This window comes from Schistocerca cancellata, chromosome 5, assembly GCF_023864275.1.
Source record: "Schistocerca cancellata isolate TAMUIC-IGC-003103 chromosome 5, iqSchCanc2.1, whole genome shotgun sequence".
NCBI classification, from domain to species: Eukaryota; Metazoa; Arthropoda; class Insecta; order Orthoptera; family Acrididae; genus Schistocerca; species Schistocerca cancellata.
In genome coordinates, this window is record NC_064630.1 from 826,441,295 (window position 1) to 826,460,971 (window position 19,677).

The 19,677-nt window shown below is 37.8% G+C and overlaps 1 protein-coding gene across 2 annotated transcripts in view; it reads right to left on the reverse strand.

Moving 5' to 3' along the window:
- The window catches only part of LOC126187472 (peroxisomal acyl-coenzyme A oxidase 3-like), a 315,427-nt gene that overhangs the window by 185,541 nt on the left and 110,209 nt on the right, over positions 1-19,677 (reverse strand). The gene's annotated exons all lie outside the window — the stretch shown is intronic.

Below are 19,677 nucleotides of genomic sequence, written 5' to 3' on the forward strand. Positions count from 1 at the left end.
TGTCTAAACCATTTATTGTCCACGTTTCACTTCCATACATGGCTACACTCCAGACAAATACTTTCAGAAACGACTTCCTGACACTTAAATCTATACTCGATGTTAACAAATTTCTCTTCTTCAGAAATGCTTTCCTTAGAAGTTAAGGGAAGAGAAAGTATTAATGTGAGTAATAGTATTATATCCACTGAGCCAAGCAAACTTCCCCATGAGATAAACTTTTATTTTACACTGTTAATCCTAATGAACATATTGTGTGCAATGTTAAGGAAACATTTCAGAACAAGAAAATTGCAGCTCATCATATTGTTAACCTATTTTTAATGAATCTTTTCCAAAAAAATGGTAATAATTTCAGAATATGTAAACAAGTTAAAAATTGAAAATAACAAACTTTAAAAAAAATCATATCCAAGTCACATGGAAGGAAGCAGCAGCGATGAAATGGAAAAAGAGAGACTTCTCACCATGGAACAAATCATAACCAGAATGGACATGTCAGTATGTCAGAGCAGTTTGGACCTACCAGTTGGATACAGGCAGGTACCATGGCCAATATGCAGCTTTCTTATTTGAAGGACTGAATGTGTCTCTACCTGTGTTCATGCAAGGTTCGGAAAAGTATTTTAACCCGTATTACTGGAGAAAGGCTTTTGGTATGTAGAAAATGTACTCATAGTAATGGAAACCTGGGAAGGACATATAACTTCACACAGGTTGTTGTACAGAAGTTCATAAAAAAAGGGATGAGTCTGCCTGTGTCTGTATATGTGCGGATGGATGTGTGTGTGTGTGTGTGTGTGTGTGTGTGTGTGTGTGTGTGTGTGTGTGTGTGTGTGTGTGTGTGTGTGCGAGTGTATACCTGTCCTTTTTTCCCCCAAGGTAAGTCTTTCCGTTCCCGGGATTGGAATGACTCTTTATCCTCTCCCCTAAAACTGACATCCTTTCGTCTTTCCCTCTCCTTCCCTCTTTCCTGATGAAGCAACCTTGGGTTGCGAAAGCTTAAAATTTGTGTGTGTGTTTGTGTGCTTTTTATTGTGTCTATCTACCAGCGCTTTCTCGTTTGGTAAGTCACAGCATCTTTGTTTTTTATAGAGATTTAAAAGAGTTTGATGTATATAATCTGGAAGAATAACTGTGGTGTACATGGATCACTCACCCTGGCCACCTCCCATTACCCCAGGGGTATACTGCTGGTACTCATTTTGACACCAGTCTCAGTGAACCTGGGGCCATCCTGGAGGGACAGAACGAGAAAAAATCCCCACCCCTAACTGTGACTGAACCTGGGACCTCCAGGGACAGAGTCTAGCACTCTACCCACTAGACCACCAAGATCTATAATGTATCAGTCTATATGAAAAATTCTAAGTATTCAATACCAGATCTTATATTCAGCTTTCGATACATATTTATATGCATATTGTTCACATGGGAGTAATTATTTGGGTTTATATGGTTCATATTTTACAGAAAAAATTATTTGGGAATACTGTTTTGTGCAATGCATAAGTATAACACTTTACAGGAAAAGTTTGTGATCCCATCATTTATTCTTGAAAATGGAAAATGATTGAAAAATGAAAGTAGGAGACGTTCATTCAGTTAACATTTCAAAAGTATATTTCTTATTGAAAATCTCAATTGCTTTCTTTATTTATTTACTTATTTATTTATTTAAATGACCATTTGTAATTGAATATGAATCTTCCTGAGATCTGTAGACAACGCTAAAATAATGAATCAACAAACACTCTATGAAATATTGGTTACAAGTGCAGCCCAAGCAAGTTATCAGAAAAATTTATGTGCTATGTCACAGGATAAATAATGGTCTCATAACACCACATTGTAAGCAGCCAACAAGGAACATTTGACAACTTTGTCACATTTGCATAAAACATATTTACCCACACAGAATTAATAATAATTTTTGTCTGTTTACTGGCAATACTTTCTTGGAAATACTGAATTAAAACTCGTTGGTTGTCAAGGGTACGAAACATTACAAAAACATCACTTCTTTGGTGTTATGCTGCAAGGTTTTAAGTAATCTGCTGATCATCATTGCTGAGACAAGGCTGTGCAGGAGGGTACCCTTCACCATTACCAAGCGCAACACACATTCCAGCTATCTCATTGCACACCTGCTCTTCCACTATCACTCCAACATCCATATGCAAAATCACCTCTCAAACAAGTCATCACAAATGTTAAAGTGGGCACTGTGATCAAATTCATTCTTATTGTTCAAAATTAGATTTGGATCTTGCTTTATTTGTGAGTGTAAATTTCTAGTTCTTTCTAGATGTTAAGCAATCATCTCCTTTCAGTCCCATGTAGTACGCCCAAACTCAGATTAATATTCATGGTTGAGTGCCTTAAAACTTCACACATGCCCCAAACAAAACAGGGGGAAGATTTGGCATGTGGTGGGACATTTGCAACACATGTACTGTGCCCAGTAAAGGTGGAGGGACCCTCCTGCATGGCACTTTGCTCATGGCAATGGTTAGCAGATGCCTGATTGGCTTGCAACATGATACCAAAGGAGCAATTACATACAGAAGCACAATGATGATATAGATTAACATTTGACCTCTCAGCAGGTCATGAGTTGTTTACACGAAATGTGAGTAGCATTCACAGGATCCTGAGCCATGTAACACTATTTTTCTGATTTTCATTATACTGTGTTTCACTATTTCTTCCACTTTTCTGTATATCTTATCAAGTTATCTCTTTCTATTTTTCTGTCTTCTTTGCATTATATAGAAATCATTCCATTAGGTAGCAAGGGAACAAATGCTGAAAGTCATTAAGTATAATCTCACAACATAATGGAAAATTTATTTGTGTTTATGACTAAGAAATGAAAATTTTTCTTCACTTTCTGAAATGAAAAATGTGTTTATATTTATGGCTGAGAAGTGAAAACTTGTATCATGTTTTGAAATGAATTTTTTTTCTGAATGGTTAACATTTATGAACACTGAATAAATTTCCAACTGCCAACATCATTAAAATCATTTATTCACATAGATGACATGTTTCAGCAATCTCTGTTGCCATCTTTGGGTCTGCAAAAGATGGGGCTGGAAATGCTAGCATACAGCAACTAACATAACAGCACATATAATAATATCCAAAATTTGCAATAAATGGAATACTATCATAACTGTCTTTACCTAATTACACAGTCTCCTCCTTCAGTACAGTAACTGGTGTTGTATAATGTATATCCATGTTGGTATTGTTAGTTACACCAGAAGTCGACATGCCAATTTTAAAATAACAGCTATGTACACACATATTATTGTGCCGATTACAAGTGCTCACATTCATCACCACTCAACAATTGACAGATCCCAGCATAAACATTCATAGTGATACATAAGTACATAATGTGGTGCAATGGTAGTAAAAACAGATACTATCATCTCACATTAGATTAAGGCATGAATCTACTATTCCATATAATTAGATATGCCCAAATTATTATCTTACCATATAAAAACTAAACTCTGTCTGAACAGGCCATGAAGACCTGAAATACCAACCGACTGCCATGTCATCCTCAACCCACAGCCATCACTGGATGTGATATGGAGTGGCATGTGGGCAGTACACTGCTCTCCCATCCATATGTCAGTTTATGAGACTGCATAACATATAAGCCAAGTCAGTATTGTACATTTTTTTTAAAAAAAGTCTGTAAAACAATGTGCAACATTCACAAATCATAATTTATGCATAAAACTTTTTGTACCATTTTAGAAAAGTTTTAAACATATTTCATAAACATTCTTAATAATTCTTTACCAGATATTCCTTTCTGCAAAATCACAGCCAATATGACAACTTATAGCCATTTAAAAGTTCTCAATGTACAGGTAACTGTATCATATATCAGTTGATTTTAGTACATCCTGGAACAGCTCAACATCTACAGGCACAGATAGAATATTTCATCAAGAATACATTCAAGATAGGTGTACCAACAATGAAGCTATTTAATGTTTGTGCTTTTGTTGTCAATTACAATGTGTACATGAGCTTATGTAAGACAACAAGTCACTCGAGGTCTGGGTGGAATCTAGTTACCTGATGCCTATGTGATCACCTCATATCTAGGTAAACACTCTTCCAGTGTTTAATATTACCAATGTACAATTATTACATTGTGTGGGATCGCAATCAGTCTTAAACTGAGCCCATGAGCTAGCAATATCAGCTCACTTCATGTTAGAACAAATATGTTCAAGTGATATTCATCATAGATGACTAATGTCAAAAATACCATCATATAACAGAATATGGCTAACGTTCAAATTATCATAATTTTAAAAACCTTTTTACACAATAAATCCTTAAGGCATTTTTACACAGAATTACAAAATACATTACTCTTTATCTAAGAAACTATTTCTAAAAATATTTCTAAGAATTTTTTTAATATTTCTTAATATAAAATTACATAAAAATAAACCTACAACGTTTTTAAAAAAATTTATGAATGTCTTATAATACCTTATGTGAGCTAGTTTTATTACATTCATAATTACTTGAATTCAGAGGTGCAATTAATACATTATGATGCTTTTCTTCTCGAAAATATACGCTTTACATATTTACCAACAGAGCTACAGTTAAAAATTTTCATTTTTGTCAGCAAACACACTGTTTGCACTAGTTTGTATATGTCAGTCTGTTGTTTGACATCTAGGTGGCATCTTGTTATCCAATGTCTACTTGCAATTTCATCTGCCAGTGTCTAGGTGAAATCTCTTCCATCGTTTGATATGATCAACACAAAGTTACAAGCCCATTTAGATTACAGATCCCCACAAAATAACCAGTGATCTAATGCTGCTAATCATTCATGGATATTTGTATGTGATAATTATTATGTTCATAGGTATCCTCCCTGGATTACCATTATCAGTGTGCCATCTTGTATATCAAATAATATCATCTTGATTAATTTTATTCCATCCAGAATTACTTGGAATCAAAGGTAAAAATTACACAAAACAGATAACATTGTGCTATGAAACCACAATACCTCTTATTGAACCTGTGATCTATTTATTTAACATTTATTTGCCTTTTTAATGTGATGCTGTAATTTCATATTACTAACCATTTGTACATATCTATTATAGTAAAATTACTAGTTTCAAGAGATATTCTCTTTAGATGACTAAGTCAAAGGTGCTATCATGAAATACAATATGGCCAATGATTAGTTTAATCTTTCTATGCCTTATGGTTTATTAATAGTTATTGCTATAGGACACAACAGGATAGATGTAACTGACTGAAACAAATCTACAAAATTTTTGAATACATAAGGTTGTTAGTCAGAAAATTTTAGATCACTGGCAGTAGAATGAGATCTACTCCATACTAAACCTTTTTATTACAGATTTTAATTTAATGCCTATTATTATCAGCATATATGGCTAGATATCTTTTACTGTAGCAACAAGTACACTGGAACCCAAGATAGATCAACAAGCATTTCTCTTGTAGCCATAGATGCTTACAACTGGAAGAAGTCCAAGAATCCACTGACATGGGACATCTAAGTATGCATATCACCAGTTTCAAGGTGTGTTTGGACCTAATTAAAATTGAAACTTCTTGGCAGATTAAAACTGTGTGACGGACCGAGTCTTGAACTCAGGACCTTTGCCTCTCATGGGCAAGAGCTCTACCAATTCAATCTAATTAAAATTATTACTGCTGATTAGAAAGTGTAAAAAAATTTTTTCGACTATGTTCTTACTGATCAATCAACAAATGTTCTGCATCATGATTTCTGTTGCTGTATATCTGCAGGTTCACTAAAATGTTTAACGTCCTCTGATAAGGGGCTTTACATATGAGTTTCATGTTACATTTATACTTATAATATTATGTTTCTTGTCACGTAGGTGACCTCCAATGGGTGTTTTGTTGTGATTACTGGTATGGTCCTTATATCTAGTAAAAAAAGTATCTACCTGTTTCTCCAATTTAAAATCCTTGGCACTTGCCACAATGTAACTTATATGCTACAGTCTTTGTATATTTGTCTCCACTTTTCTCAATATTGTGTCTCAATTTTGATTTTAATGTGTTAACAGTATTAAATGCAAGTCTGACATTAGTTTTTGGAAACTGCCATTTTATTTTATCTGACACTTTTCCTCTATATGCAATAGGAACCAATTTTGTCTTAAATTTTGATTTTACATCGTTTTCTTTTGCAGTGTGAGTATATGAATTATTTTTACTAATTTTTTATTTATTAATCTTCCTGTACAGGTCATCTACAAGGCCATCGTGGCAGCCATTGACAATAGTAACATGTCTACATGTAATCAGCTATTTGCCTATACTTCCTTTATCTAACGGTAGTCTTACAATCCTGTGTAACATGGTATTAAAGTATGCCATCTTATATCACATTGGGTGCCATGATTCAGTGTTTACAATCATATACATGTGAGTAGGTTTTATAAAAAGCTGAAACAGTGCTTAACATTTTGTTTATTTATAGTTATATCTAAATAGTTGATGGCCTTGTTCTTCTCTATATCTAACATAGACTGGATTTTACTATGCATCCTGTTTAACACTGCTAGATCCTCTTGTACTTCAGTTTCATCACCTTTTATCAAAGCAATGACCTCATCAACAAAACCTCAACATATATTGCTTTTCTTTCAGATCACCATTAAACTAGAAAAACTTATGGATGAATTTTGTTAGACATCAGGAGACAACATTGTATATGGATGTCAGGTGCCACAATTTCACCAACTCTTCATATGACACATCGTCATAAGTGAGCACATCTATGCATCACATTAAAAACACAAATAAATGTTAAATAAATAGATCACAGGCTCAAAAAAGCTATTGTAACTCCATGTGATAGAATAGTACATGACACATCAAACAATGGGGTGACAATATTACAAGTAAATGTCATGTAATGAGACCTTACCTAGACAACGAATGACAGTGTGTCATAAAAGCTCATGTAAACAGTATATTTACTAACAGGATTGTAAAATATTATTTATAACCCTATGTTGTCTCTTTCATGAAATGTTTGCCTTTGATTCCAAGTAATTCTGGATGGAATAAAACTAATCAAAATGATATTATTAGATTTACATGATGACACACTGATAATGGTCATGCAGGGAAAAACCTATGAATATAATAATTACTACGTACAATCAAACAATGGAAACTCCAGGATGGAACGTAACAATATAATGCATATGTGTGTTTCTGTCATTTATTTTCGACAAAGGCCTTGTTGGCCGAAAGTTTATTTTGTGAGAGTCTGTTTGTTATGCCTATCTGCAACTCAGCATCTCTGCTGTTTTCATAATTATTACATACAGTTATACATTAATGATCAGCAACATTAGGTCATGGGCTATTTTATGAAGATTTTTAATGTACATGGGATTGTAATTGCGCACTGATCATATCAAACAATGGAAGAAATTTCTCCCGGACACTGTGTGATGAAATTGCAAGTAGACATCAGGTAACAGGCCCACACCTAGATGTTAAATGACAGATTGCCGTATACAAACTAGTACAAACAGCATGTTTGCTAACAAAAATGAAAAAATATTAATTGTAGCTCCATTGGTAAATAGGTAAAATATTTATTTTCCAAAATAAAAACATCATAAAGTATTAATTGCAGCTCTGAATTCAAGTAATTATGGATGTAATAAAACTAGCTCACATATGGCATTACAAGAGATTCATAAGAATTTTTAAAAAGTCTTAGGTTTATTTTTATGTAATTTTATATTAATAAATATTTTAAAAAATCTTACAAATATTTTTAGGAAAAGTTTCTTAGATAAAGATTGGCATATAATGTAATTCTGTATAAAAATGGCTTAAGAATTTATTGTGTAAAAGGATTTTTAATATTATGATGGTTTAACATTAGCCATGTTCTGTTATATGATGGCACTTTTGACATCAGTCATTTAAGATGAATATCACTTGAACTTATTTGTTCTAGCATGGGCATATGTAAGAGTGAGCTGGTAATGCAAGATCATGACCTCAGTCTAAGAGCAATTGAAATTCCACATAACGTATTAACTGTACATATGATACATTTAGCTGTACATAGAGAGCTTTTAAGTGGTCATAAATTGTCATATTGGTTGTGATTTCGCAGAAAGGAAAATTTGTTAAAGGATTATTAAGAACGCTTATAAAGTGTTTTTAAATTATTTATAAAATGATACCAAAAGGTTTATGTATAAATTATGTTTTATAAATGCTTCACATAATTTTACAGATAGTTTTTAAGAAAATGTACAATACTGATTTGGCTTATATGTTATGATAATTATTTAGGCATATGTAATTATATCAAATAGTAGATCCATACCTTAATCTAATGTGAGACAATAATATTGATTTATACTACCATTGCACCATTACATGTACTTATGTATCACTAAGAAAGTTTACACTGGGATCTGTCAGTTATGGAGTTGCCAGGGGTGTGAGCACTTGTAATCGGTTATATGTGTATGTAGCTATGTGTGTATTTTAAAATTGGCATGTTCACTTCTAATATAGCTCACAATATCAACATGGACATACATTGTAGAGCACCACTTACTGTACTGAAATAAATAAATCTCGTGTGACTAGGGCATCCAATTAGGTAGACCATTGCCAGGTGCAAGTCTTTCGATTTGACACCATTTCGGCAATATGTGCGTCGATGGGGTGAAATGATGATGATTAGGACAACACAACACCCAGTCCCTGAGCAGAGAAAATCTCCTACCCAGCTGGGAATCGAACCTGGGCCCTTAGGATTGACATTCTGTCACGCTGACCACTCAGCTACCGGTGGCAGACACTGTACAGAAATGGGAGGCTGTGCAATAATATAAACATTGGTATGCTGTTGTTCTATTTATTGCAAGTTTTTGATACAATTATATATGTTGTTATATTAGTTGCTGTATCTAGCATTTCTGGTCTCATCTTTTGCAGATCCAGAGATGGCAACAGAGAATTGTCAAAATTGGTCCTCTACATGCACACATCTTCATCTACATGGATACTCTGCAAATCACTCTGAAGTGCCTGGCATAGGGTTCATCAAACCACCTTCACAATAATTCTCTATTATTCCACTGTTAAACAGCATGTTAGAAAAATGAACAACTATATCTTTCCATGTGAGCTCTTATTTCCCTTATTTTATTGTGATGATTGTTTCTCCCTGTGTAGTTTGGCATCAACAATATTTTCACATTCAGAGGGGAAAGCTGGTGATGGAAAATCCCGCAGCAAAGAGAAACGCCTTTGTTTTAATGATGGCCACCCCAAATCCTGGATCATGCTGTGACATTCTCTCTCCTATTTCTCAATAATACAAATCATGCTGCTCTTCCTTGAACTTCTCAATGTACTCCATCAAGTGTAGAGTAGCCAGTCTCTTCAGTAGATCTGATGCATCTTCTAAGTGTTCTGTCAATAAATCACAGTCTTTGGTTCACCTTCCCCACACATTTTCTATGTTTTCTTTCCAAATGAAGTTGTTTGTAACTAATTCCTAGGTATTTAGTTGAATTTACAGCTTTTAAATTTGATTGATTTATCATGTAACCAAAGTTTAATGGATTCCTTTTAGCACTCATGTTTATGTCCTCACATTTTTCATTATTTAGGGTAAATTGCCAATTTTTGTACCACACAGATAACTTTACTAGATGATAAAAGATAGAATCTGCAAGCAACCCAAGACCACTGCTCAGATTGTCTCCTAAATTGCTTATATAGATTAGGGATGTCCGCAGCTCGTGGTCTTGTGGTAGCGTTCTCGCTTCCCACACACGGGGTCCCAGGTTCAATTCCCAGCAGTGTTAGGGATTTTTCCTGCCTCAAGATGACTGGATGTTGTTGTGTTGTCCTCATCATCATCATTCATCCCCATTATGGTTGGAGGAAGGCAATGTCAAACCACCTCCACCAGGACCTTGCCTAGTACGGTGGCGCGAGTCTCCATCATCCCCAACGCTCCTCGGAGTATGGGACATCAAAATTATCATCAGATACGGGACAGCAGAGGACATATAAGACTGCCTTGAGGAATGCCAGAAATCAATACTGTTTTACTCAATGACTTTCCATCAATTACAATGAACTGGGACCTCCTTGACAGGAAATCACAAATCCAGTTGTATAGCTGAGATGATATTCTATAAGTACAGAATCGATTACAAGCCCCTCATGAGGTACAGTGTCAAAAGCCTTCTGAAAATCTATAAATATGGAATCAATTTGAAATCTCTTGCCAGTAGCACTCAACACTTCCCCTGAGTAAAGAGCTAGTTGTGTTTCGCAAGAAAGATGTTTTCTAAATCCATATTGACTGTGTGTCAATAGACCATTCTCTTCAAGGTAATTCATAATGTTCAAACACAATATACATTCCAAAATCCTGTTGCCAATCAATATTAGTGACATGGGCCTGTAATTTAGTGGATTAACCCTAGTGCCTTTCTTAAATATGGAGGTCTTTGCAACCTTCCAGTTTTTGGTTACACATCTTTCATCAAGTGAGTGGTTGTATATGATTGTTAAGTACAGGGCTACTGCATCAACATACTCTGAAAGGAACGTAATTGGTACACTGTCTGGATCAGAAGATTTGCTTTTATTAAGTGATTTAAGTTTCTTCACTACTCTGAGGCTATTTACTTCTAAGTTACTCATGTTGGCACTGTTCTCGGCTCAAATTCTGGAATATTTACTTTGTCTGCTTTGGTGAAGGAACTTTGGAAGGCTATGTTTAACAACTCTACTTTAGCAGCACTGTCATCAATAGTATTTCCATTGGTATCATGCAGAGAAGGCATTGATTGTGTCTTGCCACTAGCATACTTTATGTATGACCAGAATCTCTTTGGATTTTCTGTCAGGTTTCAAGACAACATTTCATTAAGGAAACTATTATAAGCATGTCACATTGAAGTCCATGCTAAATTTTAAGCTTCTGCAAAAGATTGCCAATCTTGGGGACTTCGAATTGCTTAAATATGGCATGCTTTTTTTTCTGCAACAGTGTTCCGGCCTGTTTTGTAAAGCAAAGAGGATCAGCTCTCTCAATTGTTAATTTACTTAGTAAAAATCTCTTACTTTCTGTTGATACTACTTCTTTGACTTCAAGCCACATCTGGTCTACACTTACAGTGTCAATTTAGAAGGAGTGGAGATTGTCTCTCAGGAAAGTGCCAAATGAAATTTTATCTGCTTTTTTGAATAGGTATATTTTTCGTTTATTTTTGGAGTATATGGAGTTATGGTTTTCAGTCTCACTACAACAACCCTGTGTTCACTAATTCCTGTATCCATTTTGATTCTTGATGTTAACTCAGGATTATTTATTGCTATGAGGTCAGGTGTGTATGAGGTCAGTTATGTTTTCACAAGTGTTTACTATTCAAGTGGGCTCATGAACTAAATGCTTGAAATAATTTTCAGAGAATGCATTTAAAACTATTTTGTGTGATATTTCATGCATACTTCTGGATTTAAACACATATTTTCATCAGCACATCAAGGGTAAATTGAAGCCACCACCAACTATAACTGCGTGCGTCAGGAATCTTTTTGAAATTAGACTCAAGTTTTCTTTGGATCTATTAGCAATTGTATCATCTGAGTTGGGAGATCTGTAGAAGGATCCAATTATTATTTTATTCTTGTTGCCAAGAATGACCTCTACCCATACTAACTCACAGGAACTATCTACTTCAATTTCGCTACAAGATAAACTACTACTAACAGCAAAAAACACACGACTGTATTCTTTCTGAAAACTGTTAGGTCCTTCACACAAATTTTGGCTGATCTAATCTCCAGCATTAGCCAGCTTTCAGTACTTATAACAATTTTAGCATCAGTGCTTTCTACAAAAATAAATAAAAAAATTGCATGACCCCAGTACCCAGAACTCCTGAAGATAGACATTGACTGTGGATATTTTATCACAGAGACAGTAAGTTTGACTGTTCAGAGATGTCACTAAACCTGCCCAAAGATGTAAACAATCATGCATGGGCAGTGCTTACTTGACAGAGGGGGTCTGACAGCCGATCAGTTCCAGTCATTCCACCAGGAAGAAGGTACATGGCTCATGTCGTCTGTAGTACAACCATGCCTAGATGGTAAATATCACGGTTCAATCATGTCTGCATTGTTACTTTGTGCCAGGAAGGACTCTCAACAAGGGAAGTATGCAGACATCTCGGAGTGAACCAAAGTGATGTTGTTCAGACATGGAGGAGATACAGAGAGACAGGAACTGTCGATGACATGCCTCGCTCAGGCCGCCTAAGGGCTACTGCTGCACTGGATGACCACTACCTACGGACAGTGGATGACCACTGCCTACAGATTATGGCTCAGAGAAACCCTCACAGCAATGTCACCAAGTTGAATAATGCTTTTTGTGCAGCCACAGGACGTCAAACTATGCGCAATAGGCTGCATGATGCACATCTTCACTCCTGACGTCCATGGCGAGGCCCATCTTTGCAACCACAACACCATGCAGCATGGTACAGATGGGCCCACCAACATGCCGAATGGACTACTCAGGATTGGCATTATGTTCTCTTTACCAATGAGTGTCGAATATGCCTTCAACCAGACAATCGTTGGAGACATGTTTGGCGGCAATGCGGTCAGGCTGAATGCCTTAGACACACTGTCCAGCGAGTGCAGCAAGGTGGAAGTTCCCTGCTGTTTTGGGGTGGCATTGTGTGGGGCTGACGTATGCCGCTGGTGGTCATGGAAGGTGCCATAATGGCTGTGTGATACGTGAGTGCCATCCTCCAACCGATAGTGCAACCATATCGGCAGCATATTGGCAAGGAATTTGTCTTCATGGACAAGCCACCCCCATTGTGCATATCTTGTGAATGACTTCCTTCAGGATATTGACATTGTTTGAATAGAGTGGCAAGCTTGTTTTCCATAAATGAACCCTATCGAACATGAATGGAATAGATTGAAAACGGCTGTTTATGTACAATGTGACCCACCAACCATTCTGAGGGATCTATGCCAGATCCCCATTGAGGATTGGGACAGTCTGGACCAACAGTGCCTTGATGAGCTTGTGAACAGTATGCCACACTGAATAGAGGCATGCATAAATGCAAGAGGATGTGCTACTGGGTATTAGAGGTACCGGTGTGTACAGCAATCTGGACCATCACCTCTGAAGGTCTCACTGTATAGTGGTACAACATGCAATGTGTGGTTTTCATGAGCAAAAAAAGGGGCAGAAATGATGTTTATGTTGATCTCTATTCCAATTTTCTGTACAGGTTTTGGAACTTTTGGAACTGAGGTGATGCAAAACTTTTTTTGATGTGTCTATTAGCACTTGGAGTACTGGGACTTTCTCCACACACTAAGACAATTAACAGCTGTTATACAAATAGTTCATAGATCTACATTCTTCCTGTATTTGACCTTCACCCTTCAAGACTGAAGCCTGTTCTATGTTTCCCTGAGACCCTCTAACCTAAGAAACCACCCAGTCCACATCTCACAGCCCCTCCGACCCATACAGCCACCTCTTGCATTTAATGGACTCTGAACCTCACCACCCTAGGGTGCAAGGCAAGAAATCTGCATCCTACATGGTCGCAGAACCATCTGAGCCTCATATTTATACTCTTCATCCGGCTCTGTAACAGGGGTCTGCAATCAGTCCTGTTGGCTATGCTGCAAATGCTGAGCTCTGTTTTAATCCTGCAGGCAAACTGGCAGCCTTTACCACTTCTGACAGCCAGTCAAAATGAGAAAGAATCTCTTCAGATCCTAAGCATTACACATCATTGATACCCACATGGCCACCATATGCATTTGTCTGCACCCTGTGCTCTTCATGGCATCTCCTGGAGTGCACATTGGCTTTCTTGCCCTCCTTGGCAGCCATGGTCCTAAGGGACCCCATAACATGCCTAACATTGGTGCTCCAAACTATCAAAAATCCCACCTCCTTTTATTGCCCAAATCTTGCAGGTTGAGAAGTTTCCTCCGAAACAAAACAACTGAGTGCATCTGGCTGAGGGACAGTGACAGCCGCATATGGCACCTTAAAGCGATTTGTCACACTAACTGAGGAGGCATTATTTGGCTCCCTGGGAAGTCTTTCACCATCTGCCATGCCCCAACATGATCTCCCAATTGACCACAGGAGAAGGGTCAACCTCAATGTGAGTAGTAACAGGGCTGGCCATCGGTGTGGACCGATCAGCGGGCTCATGTGACATATTGGATGTCTGTCAGATCCCTACAGCTGGCCTGCAACAGGAATGCCCATCTGCTGCAGTCTCAAGCTGTGTAACTGAAGCCTTCACAGCCTAGAGCTGAGAGCAAAGTGTTACCAATTCGGCTTGCATCCACATACAGCAATCACAGTCCCTATCCATTCTTAAACCGTAAAAAATTACACCACAAATACATAAATGGACTATCAACATACGCTACACAGTTCTACTGTAGACACTGACAAAAAACAAGAACTGTTTTTAATAAATTAGATTAACAAGCAGAGATTAAAAAACTAACCTACCAAAGCATTTAGGTAAGACCAAATAATTCGCTCCCGATTAGGAACTTGTAATATGTGAGAAAATCGGTTTACTTTCTGACACAAACAAAAATGTGAGAATTATGTCTATTAAATATTAAATTGACATGCAGATGTAGGTGAAGATGCAGATGACCTTATGCACATATTAAGCAAACTGATGTGTATGTGTCAACAGGAGCACCCAAAATTATATATTGTAATACACTTTTCATTGCTACTGGCAGAAAGTGGTTATAGTTACGTGCCATGAATCACCAGAAGATTTGCTTCCTTTGCAAAATTTGTAGTAAGATGCCTACAAGGCATCTTTATATTTCTGCATGTTTCCTTTTCTGTACAATGATCCTCCTCTCTCACTATTCTGTAAACTTTAATTACATTCTCTTCTACTCTCCTAGTTATTGTATTTTATAAGGGAAACAAGCATCCGAAGTGTAATGAAGTGCACTTTTTTTTTACTTGTGAATATTTTCAAACTTTGTGAGCAAGTAGTCGACATTGATCTGAAATAGTGTGGGGTGTCGAGACCACATGTAAGGGTGAAGCTGGTAATGTCTGTTTCATAGAATCAATGAAGACCACTATTCTGACCCACCAGTGAAGTCTCTCCCCCCTCGCCTACCCCAGGGAGGGATCCTTGGGTGGGGAATGGTAAGCGTATTTATCTTTAGATCTTTCATATTTCCTTCTTTGGTCTCAACATTCCTGATTTTTTTATTTCCTTTCTTACTCTCCTCTTTGGTAGTAGTTCTGTGTTCCCTATTCCCATATTTGATTTTCCTCTTTTTCCGTCAGTCTGATTCCCAATGAAGTTATTCCTTTGGAGACACTTCTCAGGATTACCTTCTCACAAAGATAAACATTTCCATGGCAACACATTATTTTAAATGTTCCCCAAGAAACATAATCAAACAACGGAAACTTCAGGTAGGAATATCAACAATGTAGGGAAAGATAGATTGCTACTTACCACAAAGATAACACACTAACAAGAGAGACTCCCCATTGTATCCCCCCCCCTCCTCCACTCCCTCAGATATACTGGTAAGATGGCCCAGTGATAGCCTATGAAAAACTGATAACAGATTGAGCATAAGAACAGGAAGCAGGTTTACTGAACTGTGAGAAAGGAAGCAAAATAAACAGTGAAAAGTCTAAGCTACAGATATGCAAAACTGAGAAAATCTTAACAGCCACAGAGCCGTTGTTACATGGTCATGGTGTTGGATTATGAAGGGGAAGAAGCATCATCAAATCTTCTTCATGCTCTACTGTTCTACACAGGCACTAAATGTTTACCACATGACTGTTATTCTACAACCCGAATGGGAAGGTTTTTTTTTTTTTTTTTTTTAAAAAAAAAAAAGAAAAGGCAGAGGGTGAGTGGGCCATGGGGAGATTTGAACATGGATTTGCCGCTTAGCAGTCCAACACTATAACCACAGAACCGAGATGTGCTGGTTCTTGCCATTCACTCAATGTTGCACATCTTGAGTTTCTCATTCAGTGTTTCTGTTTTGCTTCTTCTTTCAACAATTCAGTACACCTTCTTCTGTTTTCGTGCTTGAACTGTGTTCAGTTTTTTATGGGCCATCCACTGGGCCATTTTAACAACAAATCTGAAGAGGGTGCAGTGGAGAGTTTCCCTTGTAAGTCACAGACAGGTGCAATGAAAGACACTTACACAGAAGCTTTTGGCCTCAGCCTTCATCAGAAAAAGAGAAATACACACCTTTCATTCACACAAGCAAGCACACATTACACACCAATTACTGCCAACTGTGTCAGCTTGCTCCAGAATGCATTGTGGCCTGATCTGCAGGAGTTGGCAGTCATTGGTGTGTAATGTGTGCTTGCTTGTGTGAATGAATGGTGTGTATTTCTCTTTTTCTGATGAAGGCTGAGGCCAAAAGCTTCTGTGTAAGTGTCTTTTAATTGTGCCTATCTGCAACTTAGTGTTTATCTTTATCTATCTTTTCCTACATTATTCATATTTAAACCTTTTCTTTAATATATTGATTCAAGTTTTGAAATGCATAATTTGCTAGTACTAAACACTAATATAAAATGCTTGTAAGTCAGTTACGATTACTGGCTAATGTGGTGTACATAAATACTTGGATGGTAGATATTATGTAAAATCATGCAACCAGTATATTTTTATTGTTCATGTGGTAGTACGGTTATCTCACAACAATAAATATAAAGAAGTGAGCAGGTTGTAAAGGTTTGAACAGGGCTCTGTACCATAATACATGTCATATGAAAAGAAATGGCAAAGGTGTACCAATGAAGGAGGACCTACACATGTGTGGAGGAAAGCAAGTAAGATACAGGGTTACTATCTCTGTGAGAGATGTGGAATTATGTATTAAATGTTTTTTTGAGGAAAGAGGTGTTACTGGTAGTTTCTACAAATGTGGAAAACTTCAATGCTGTAAAGGGAGAAACTTACATAAATTTTATTAGATAGCTGAATATAATTAAGTAAAGAGTTTTTGAGAATGTGAGAGAGTGTCTGTGTTTGTATGTTTCAAATATGAAAGGTTTATGCAGCAAAAGAATAAAAGTATAAAAACAGCAAGTAACTTTATGATTATTAAGTACTCAAAATATAACTCCACCTTTATGTTATGGAGCAGCCACAACTAATTATGTTGTCATATAACTACATGTTTTGTGAAGAATATCTTATACATAGGATTTGGAAATAAGTGTCACAAACCACACTGTTATTTTTTGTAGAGAAAAACATAATAAAATTATTCAAAATACAAAATACATATTAAATAAAAGAACTAGTAAACCTTAAGTCTGGATGTAATTTATCCTAAGAAAAATGAGTACATGTATAATGTACAACAAAGGATGACTAGTGTATATTGAATAAAAAAAGAAATGTCTTAGGACAACAAATAAAACAAAGGAAGGATCAGAATTATACATTCTGAAAAGGAAAATGTTATTCTGTTGGAGATTTAAAATAAGGTATGAACTATAATTGTGAAGATAATTAATTGTGTGCAGAACTAAAATATGCATAGAAAGTATGATTAATGAACCTGTCACAAGATCACTTGTTGAAGAGGGGGACTATGTGACATTACACACCATTCTGGAAAAGTGATGTGTAACCCTACATCTACCTTTTCAATGAATGATGCTCGCAACTATAAAAAGGCATAATATTTTAATATTTACAAGAGGTCAACTATGGTATATTTTTTCATATATATTTGCAAGTGGTAAGTAATGCGTAGGAAAGACACGTGTCTTTGAGGTGGGATGACTACTGCTTTCACTATACAAGTGGCAGTAAGTGCAGAGGCCTTTATGCACATTCTGTGGATTATCACCCTAGGCCAGACAGGCACATTGGCTTTGGAGGGAGAACCACAGGTGATGACAGGGAAAAGCAGTAAAATCAAACAAAACAATAGTTTTGAAACACACATTCGTTCTCTTTAATACTTAAATCTGAGGAGGGCCATATTTACTGTATAACTAGAAGACGAAGTCTGAGCTTTATCCACAGTCAAGACTAGATGTAAATTACAAAATATTCTGCAAGCACAGCTCAAGAGAAAAACGTACCTCATGAGAACATTAATCATTAACAAAAAGGACCATTACAGTTTGATGATGTAAATTTTCAACTACACATCAGTCAACAGAAATAAAGCCTGCAAATGAAATTAAAGAAATGAAGTGAGAGAAGCAGTGTGTGTTTGTATGTTTGTTTGTTTGTGTGTGTGTGTGTGTGTGTGTGTGTGTGTGTGTGTGTGTGTGTGTGATGAGAGTGAAATATAACAATGATATACACTCCTGGAAATGGAAAAAAGAACACATTGACACCGGTGTGTCAGACCCACCATACTTGCTCCGGACACTGCAAGAGGGCTGTACAAGCAATGATCACATGCACGGCACAGCGGACACACCAGGAACCGCGGTGTTGGCCGTCGAATGGCGCAGCATTTGTGCACCGCCGCCGTCAGTGTCAGCCAGTTTGCCGTGGCATACGGAGCTCCATCGCAGTCTTTAACACTGGTAGCATGCCGCGACAGCGTGGACGTGAACCGTATGTGCAGCTGACGGACTTTGAGCGAGGGCGTATAGTGGGCATGCGGGAGGCCGGGTGGACGTACCGCCGAATTGCTCAACACGTGGGGCGTGAGGTCTCCACAGTACATCGATGTTGTCGCCAGTGGTCAGCGGAAGGTGCACGTGCCCGTCGACCTGGGACCGGACCGCAGCGACGCACGGATGCACACCAAGACCGTAGGATCCTACGCAGTGCCGTAGGGGACTGCACCGCCACTTCCCAGCAAATTAGGGACACTGTTGCTCCTGGGGTATCGGCGAGGACCATTCGCAACCGTCTCCATGAAGCTGGGCTACGGTCCCGCACACCGTTAGGCCATCTTCCGCTCACGCCCCAACATCGTGCAGCCCGCCTCCAGTGGTGTCGCGACAGGCGCGAATGGAGGGACGAATGGAGACGTGTCGTCTTCAGCGATGAGAGTCGCTTCTGCCTTGGTGCCAATGATGGTCGTATGCGTGTTTGGCGCCGTGCAGGTGAGCGCCACAATCAGGACTGCATACGACCGAGGCACACAGGGCCAACACCCGGCATCATGGTGTGGGGAGCGATCTCCTACACTGGCCGTACACCACTGGTGATCGTCGAGGGGACACTGAATAGTGCACGGTACATCCAAACCGTCATCGAACCCATTGTTCTACCATTCCTAGACCGGCAAGGGAACTTGCTGTTCCAACAGGACAATGCATGTCCGCATGTATCCCGTGCCACCCAACATGCTCTAGAAGGTGTAAGTCAACTACCCTGGCCAGCAAGATCTCCGGATCTGTCCCCCATTGAGCATGTTTGGGACTGGATGAAGCGTCGTCTCACGCGGTCTGCACGTCCAGCACGAACGCTGGTCCAACTGAGGTGCCAGGTGGAAATGGCATGGCAAGCCATTCCACAGGACTACATC